This window comes from Apium graveolens, chromosome 9 (assembly GCF_009905375.1).
Source record: "Apium graveolens cultivar Ventura chromosome 9, ASM990537v1, whole genome shotgun sequence".
NCBI classification, from domain to species: Eukaryota; Viridiplantae; Streptophyta; class Magnoliopsida; order Apiales; family Apiaceae; genus Apium; species Apium graveolens.
Genome location: NC_133655.1, coordinates 199,052,319 through 199,060,307, shown reverse-complemented (window position 1 = coordinate 199,060,307; position 7,989 = coordinate 199,052,319).

The following is a 7,989-nucleotide window of genomic DNA, read 5'->3' as shown; positions in this document are numbered from 1 at the left end:
ATTTTGTTGACTACTTGAGAAAGGTACGGAACGTCAAGCTAATGACGAAAAAGAAGCGCTGCGTGGGAGGCAACCCATGAATTGTTATTACAGGAACCCTTAGAAGTTAATAACCTATCCAAAAACACAAAAAAATCAGAAAAAAAGGGCTGAAAAAAAAAATTCCAGAGACCCTCTGCGCGCCCGCGCAACTATGCTGAGCGGCCGCGCAGCTTGCTGCGCGCCCGCGCAGAAATGCTGAGCGGCCGCGCAGGGGTCGAGTTCCTGAAAATTTTTTTACAGTTCAGAAAAAAAAAAAAAAACACACAAAACACAAAAACCCATCACAGCCCATAAACCCACGAATTCTTTTCCCATTACCCCATGATTTTATCCCTCAACCCCACTCCTAATCTAATTTAACCTACTCCACACCCTATATATACATACACCTATCCCACATATCTCCCACAAACTTCCTACACTTAAACCCTCTCATAAACATCAAAAATCAGTTCTTACACACTTTTATTCACAAATCAATGGCACCCAAGAGAGCACGCACTATTGACAGCAGCAGCACAGTTCCTACTGCTGATTCATCAAGGGATACTGCTGCAAGGCCTCGGTTAACTGACATAGCTGCGGAGGAGGAGTACACTAGGCTGTTGGGGAAGCCGATTCTGAAGGAGAGGGGGTTTTTACCACGGTTACGAAGCTATGCCGGGCAGTAGGAGTGAAATGGCCGGCTCATGAGCAGTTGCAGTTGCCAGCAGCTCCGATAGATTCTGGCACTCTGAATGGGATGCAGGAGTGGACTGGTGGTGAGCCTGAGGAGCATGGGCTGGGTTATCGTCTTCCAGGAGGGCGTCCAGCATGAGGTGCTACTATGGCTAGGCCAGGGCGTGGTGAGGCTGGTTCTTCGAGAGCTCAGGAGGGTGCTGGGATGGGTGATGCCCAGTATAGGAGGCTTTCACGGCGGATGGATGCCATGTATGAGACGCAGAGCAGGTTTGCTCAGGAGCTCACCCTTGCGTTAGGGACTGCTTTTCGAGGCCTTGGAGCTGATATCCAGTGGCCAGTTTTTGGTGAGGACTCTGCATACCCGCCGCCTGATACTCCACCCACTGAGGGTGATGATGATGATGACTCCGAGTAGGTATACCCTGTGTTCCTTTCTACTACCTTCACTGGGGACAGTGAAGATTTTAAGTTTGGGGGTGGTAGTTAAGGAATATTTTGTGTGTGTCATATAGCTGCATATTCATGATAGTTAGTTCATATAGTTGTATAATTTTTGCCATATAAGTTTTTTTTATATATAGCTTTATTTGTTTGTCATATCATATAGCTCATGCATATACCATGATCCCTTTTGCAATGATTTATCGACTGAATTGTGATATTGATGCGAGTGTAGTGATAGCATTAAAGTGATATTAAGTTGTGTAGGTTGATATGCATGCTAGAAGCACTTGTATTTTCACTAAGTCTTAGAGAATGCTTAAGGGCTAGATTGTTGTTATGATCTGATTATTTTCGAGGATAATCTGTTTATTATGCTTAGAATTTGATAATAGGTTCTTAGTGGTAAAGGCATGAAAAAGAAAAAAAATGGAGTAAAAATGGAATTTGTTGCTAGTTGTGGCTAGGCGTCAAATGGCTAGTAGCCGGCTCGCATGTTATGCGAGTAGTCTAGGGTTGAGCAAGATGGAGCGAAATGCACTTGCTCAGAAAAGAAAAAAAAAATTTGCATAATTGATCAAGAGTGGCCTCTTTGGTATTCGAGTTATTAAGTTCTTAGGGGACTTTGTGCCTAGTGACCTAAGGCTTTTAGAGTCTGGGATTCGCTAACCTAACGCTCGTTACATGGATACCAATGTATAAGTCTTTTGTGGACCTCACTCATGGCACGGTCAAATAAGTATTTAAGTTGTAAATAAAAAGCACGATTCCGTAGTAAGCTCCAGAGTTCTTGTAGTGTTGTATATCACTTTGTGCCTAGAATTTTTATTCTTTGTATAATCGTAGGATTGCCTTGAGGATAGTCTAGTCATAGTAATTGGTCTAGTTCCGAAGCATATCTGTTAAGCATTTGCACACACCACGTTTCTGGCTGTATGTCCGTTTGCATGAGTTTATTGATCTTTAGTGTCTAACTGCATTCGTTGAGACGTGACAGTTTGGTTGGTTAATTGTAGTAAGGGGGATCGTTGCATTTTCATATAGATTGCATTCATGCATATTTTTATTTTTTTTGAGTCTGTGACGCTTGAGGACAAGCATCGATTTAAGTTTGGGGGTGTGATAAGTGGCATTTTATACCACTTAGAACGTCTTAAAATGGCTTAAATTGGTGTCTTGAAATCAAGTATTTTGTGTATTTGATGCGTTTTTCTAGTGTTTATGCATTTCAGGGTATTAGTTGCATTTCGGAGGAGGAATCATCAAGAATAAGCCTTGGCATGTGTTCACCATTGCGAGAGGAAGAGAACGGGCAGATTACGGCGAAGAAACGGAGCAAACCTGGAATTTTTCCAGTAGGGTCCTACACGCCCGCGCAGCAATGCTGAGCGGCCGCGCAGCAGCCTTGCGCGCCCGCGCAGAAATGCTGAGCGGCCGCGCAGGGTCGGGGAAAAAGCTGAATTATTTTAGACTTCTACTTCTGTTTGGCTTCCAACTTCTATGTAATCTGAGTTTTATGGGACTATTATATAAGTAGATTTGAGACATTTTCATAGAGAATAAGAAGGAGATTATGTTTTAGATTGTGTTTGGCACAAGAAGCGAAGGAGATAAGGAAGAAGACCGATTTAGCACACTGCAGCGAAGAGGAAGCATATATTCTTGTGATTCTTGTTTCGTTGTAACGTTGGATGCTAGTTTTTCTTGCTTTGACTTATTTACTCTTGTGACGTACTCTGTTTTAATATAATTAGTTTAGTTATTATTTTCTTGTGTTGATTATCATGATTTCATATGAACCCATGATGGCGATAAGTTCTATTATGGGCTAATCGTGATCATGGGGTTGCAACGGATTTATTATGGAATTCTTTAGTTAATTGTTTAATACTTTCATGTGTGATGATTGCATGATATCTAGTATTGGTTGTGCGTATTCGTCTTATGTGCGTCGCGAACATATAAGATAGGGGGTTAATCTCTTGTGAAGCGACGGTGGATCTTGAGATTTAGAACTTGCCATGCTAGCATAGGTTCATGTACGTTGTGCATGATTAGTGGGTAACTCTAACAGTTTTATTTGCCCTATGTAATCGAAAGGAATAACTTGTGCTTAAATCGTTGTGTTGTCAATTTCTATAGACGTATAGGAACTCAACATAATTGATGACTATTCAACTTCTATCTTAATTGTGGATGCTTGGTAGAATGGTATTAGTACAATGAAAGTTGGCTTTTATCAGTTTCGTGTTATTCGATTAATGTCATCACTGTCACATGCTAAAGGTAATAACAATGGCTATAGAAGGAAGTAATAATGAAGTTGTGATCTCATGAATGTTTTATTATTGATAAATTGAAGTGTTAGTTAAGTGGTTAATTAAGTAGTTAATTATAGTTAATATTTAATCAACAATTTTAAGTGTTATCTTAACATTGAGAAGTAATCATACATTGGTGAGTGAGTTTAATTAGACAAAAACTTAGTCTGAGTCTCTGAGGGAACGAACTAGAAAGTATTCTATATTATTTGTGAACGCGTATACTTGCGTGAATATTAGTGCATGTTTTCGCCCTAACAAAGGTGAGGACGAGCTTTACATTTTAGAGTCATGGATTTCATCTGAACTAGGAGTGGCGTAAGTGGTCGAGTGGCGACGGTCCAGCCTTATTATATTGGCCCAAATGGCCTAGAAGTTCCGCAAGACGGTACATTCCTTAGGAGTCCAGTGTTCGGTTGACAAGTAAATCCGACAGGTTCTCCTCTACATGTAGAAAATGGTGGGGTTGTACTACTGCGACTGATCATCGTAAGTGGTCTTCCTGGCGCGACAAACTCCCGTAATGAGTTCATCATCCAGTTGGATAATTCCGCAACACTACCCGTAGCATTTCGATCGAAAGGCTACGAATGGGTGGTTGCCGAAGCATTGACATGATCAAATAGTTTTAATGGTGTTCCCATTGAATGAAGTATCTCATAACTTCATTTCCTTTAAAAATATTTCAAGATTGAACCTATTCAAGTTTTAACTTGTGGTCTCATCTATGGGATGGTCTTTTAAAACTTATTATACTTTAAACAGTAGTAGTTCAAGTAGATTTCTAAAAATGATATAAGTATAGTGCAGTATTTGGTAACTTCATCCCTTGTTTTTTCTTATATCCAGTAAGTAATTACCTTACACTTGATAGAGGATTCTAGTAAGTTATCCATTTAGATACTTGCATTATTGTTTACACTATATATTATCTTGCGAGCTGTAATGCTCACTCTTGCTTCGTTTCTTCATCACACAACAACAGTTAGGAAAGATGGCCAGACTCAAGCAGACCCGGCGCAAGCGCGTGGGAAGCGTCTCGCATCTTCCCGTTGATGTTGTAGTTGCTATTGCTGCAGAGGTAGATCTATTGGTAGATCAGGCATTCTACTTTTGGGAACCAAATATTGTATAATTATAACTTGTGACAGATAATGGCAATTAACTGTAAATTTATCAAGTAATCATTTTGGGTTGTAATAACTTTTAAATTGTGGATTCAAGGACTTGTACTTATTTCAATTTCATCTCTGAGACTATAATGGGTTGTGGTGTGTGTTAGTGTGGGGTCACAGCATGAGGTTATTTATTTTTAATTAAGTGAAGTGATATTGTGGAAAGAAAGACCGTGACGACCCGGATCCCTGACCCCGGATCTGGGGGTGTTACAGAAATGGTATCAGAGTTAAGCGTTATAAACCTCAGAGATGATGCGACGATGTAATAATAAACTCACAAAGATAATAAGAACTCTTGCCAAGTTCATGGTCGGACTACTTAAAGTAGCACTGACAGTTAAAACCCTTACGGGAACCCTTATAAGTATCATGATAGTAACTTAGCTCGTTTAATGTGTAAGCGCATGAGATAGAGGACCTTGAGATGTTTGAGCGTGAGCATGATCAGGCACTGCTAGATGTCGAGGATCAGGAGGAGCCTGAGATGGAGGAGGATGAGGAGGACCCCTCAGAGGAGTCAGAGACAGAGGTTGTTGCTATTTCAGATGAGGAGGACCCGGATGAGGTCCCAGTGGCTGAGGAGCGTGTCGGAGCTATGGTAGTGTACACTGGTACCCCTTTACCCTCACTCCCGGTGGTCAGAGCTCCTACCCCTCCACCACTATCCTGGAGCCCATATGATGACAGCTCAGAGACCCATACTCCCGAGCCTAGACAGACCGAGGAGGCACCCCCAGCGGCTCCGGGTTCATCACCTCTCGACCCTGCCCATAGGCAGTCTTTGTTAGCCCACGACTATGTTCAGGATGTACTGAGGACCCGAGTGGCTGTTGCTGAGGCCCGGCTGGATGACGTTAGGAGGGAGTTGGATGCGGAGAGGGCGGGTAGGCGTACCCGAGCTTATGAGACTAGGGCTGCTATACCCCGATCCTTGAGGAGGGAGCTGACGGGGATAGAGTTCACGTCCCGAGCGAGACTCAGATCGCTCCAGGGGGACAGGCATGGTAGGATCTCCAGGCGGCAGGCCGACTATATCTTCCGTCGTGTGATGGAAAGGGTATAAGAGCTGACCCGCTCTGGTGTGTGATTCAGGACTGACGATGGGATAGTCTAGTTGTCTAGTTAGTCGAGGCCTTAGTAAGAGCCAATTTTCCGGGATAGTTGACTTGTATATAGCATCCCTTTTTCTGACTAGACAGATAGACTCTTGTGTATCACTTTTGGAACAGATGGCTGTAGTACTGTTGTACTTTTGACCAGATCAAACTATGTATTTCTCGCATTACGTATATATTTGTTTCCTTTCAGTTCAGTTCCTTAGTGACGAGATCACTGTTTTTATCATTATTATTACTGCACTTCTTATTAGAACTGTCATAAAATAACATAATTGCGAGATACATTCTCCCCATTATAGAGCTGTGCAAGGCACAATGTTGTGTATGATTGTGACCTAACGTTGAATTTCCCAATAATTTTTTTATTATCAGTATCATGCCGCCAAGAAAGATTGGAACTAGGGTGAACCCTGGATCTAAGGACCAGGGAAGCCATAACCAGGACGATAAGAACCAGGAACACAGTGAAGAGGAAGACGAGGATTATGTTGAACAGGATGACTCCCTGTATGAAGAGGAGGAGGAAACATATGATGTTGAGGGATTTGAGATAGAGGCTGAGAAAGGAGAAGCTGAGGTTGAGCAACCAATACCAAACCCAGGCATGGATCCCATGGGCCAGTTCATGCAACTACTAAGGCAGAACTTGGAATGTCAACCCAATCCACCCCCTCAAGGAAATAACAATGTTGTGGCAAACTCTTTCAGGGCTTTTAAGTCCCTTAAGCCCCCTGAGTTCCACGGATCAACCGACCCAGTTGAGGCAAGGGCATGGTTAAAGGAAATGAAGAAATCCTTTGAGATTCTGAGTATCGATGAGGCATAGAAGACTGTATTTGCTACCTACCTCCTGAAAGAAGAGGCTAACTATTGGTGGGAGGCCAAGAAAAACATGGAGACAGATGCTATTATAACTTGGGAGAGATTCAATCAGTTATTTCTGGGAAAATATTTCCCGAGGTTTATGGAAAACCAGATGGAGCTCAAGTTCTTGGAGCTAAAGCAGAATAACTTATCTGTAGCAGAGTACGAAGCGAAATTTACTGAGTTATCAAGGTTTGTGCCGGAGTTTGTGAGCACCGAGGAAAAGAAAGCTAGGAGGTTTCAGCAGGGACTGAAACCGTGGATTCAGAATAGGGTGGCAATCCTTGAGCTTACTGATTATGCCACTCTGGTGCAAAAGGCAACAATTGTAGAAGCCGGAAGTGAACAGATGCAGAAGGAAAGAGAGAAAAAGGGAATAAAGAGGAAAAGCATGAGCATGGGTGGAGGTTCCGCCAGAAGGAGCTTCCCAACTAGATTTAATCGAGGAGCAGTGTCCCTACCGGGAAAGAACACTGGGTTTAAGCGGTCAATGAGTGTGAATGTGAGCCAGAGCGGCCAGAAGTCAAGAATGTCCTATTCCAACCAGTCTCGACCCCCATTGTCAGCCTGTAACACTTGTGGAAGGATGCATTCTGGGGAATGTAAGGGAAAGCCAGTAATCTGCTTTAAGTGTGGGCAAGTGGGCCACTATTCCCTCAAATGCCCTACGTCAGCCCCTGCCATCATTCCAACCACCACTTGTCATCAGTGTGGACGCCCGGGTCATTGGAAGAAGGAATGCCCAATGAACAAACCAGCAGCTTCAGGAGCCAGCAGGGCTGCCTCCAATAAGCCACCTACTGCGAGGACTTTCAACATAACAGTCCAGGATGCTATGAAAGACTCAAATGTGATAGCAGGTACCCTTTCTCTAAATTCAGTCAGTGCAAACATTTTATTTGATTCGGGAGCAGCTAAATCTTTTATATCAAAGGATCTTGCGCGTAAATTAAGACTTAAGGCTGAACCCTTGATAGAACCCTTACAAGTAGAAATAGCCAATCATGAAATTATTCCTGTTAACCAGATTCACCCCGCCTGTGAGTTAGGCATAGGGGAGCAATCTTTTAGTGTTGATCTGATTCCTTTTAAATTAGGGGAGTTTGATGTAATTTTGGGAATGGACTGGCTATCTAGCAATGATGCTCAGATAGAATGTAAGGGGAAGAAAGTTAAGTTAAATATCCCAGGAAAGAAAGAAGTCATATTTAGAGGAAAGAGGCAGACGTAGAAATTTTTGACTATGGCCCAGGCCAGAAGGATGTTACGAAAAGGAAATGAGGCTTACCTAGCCTATGTGGTGGACACGCAGAAGGAGGTGCCCAACTTACAAGATATTCCGGT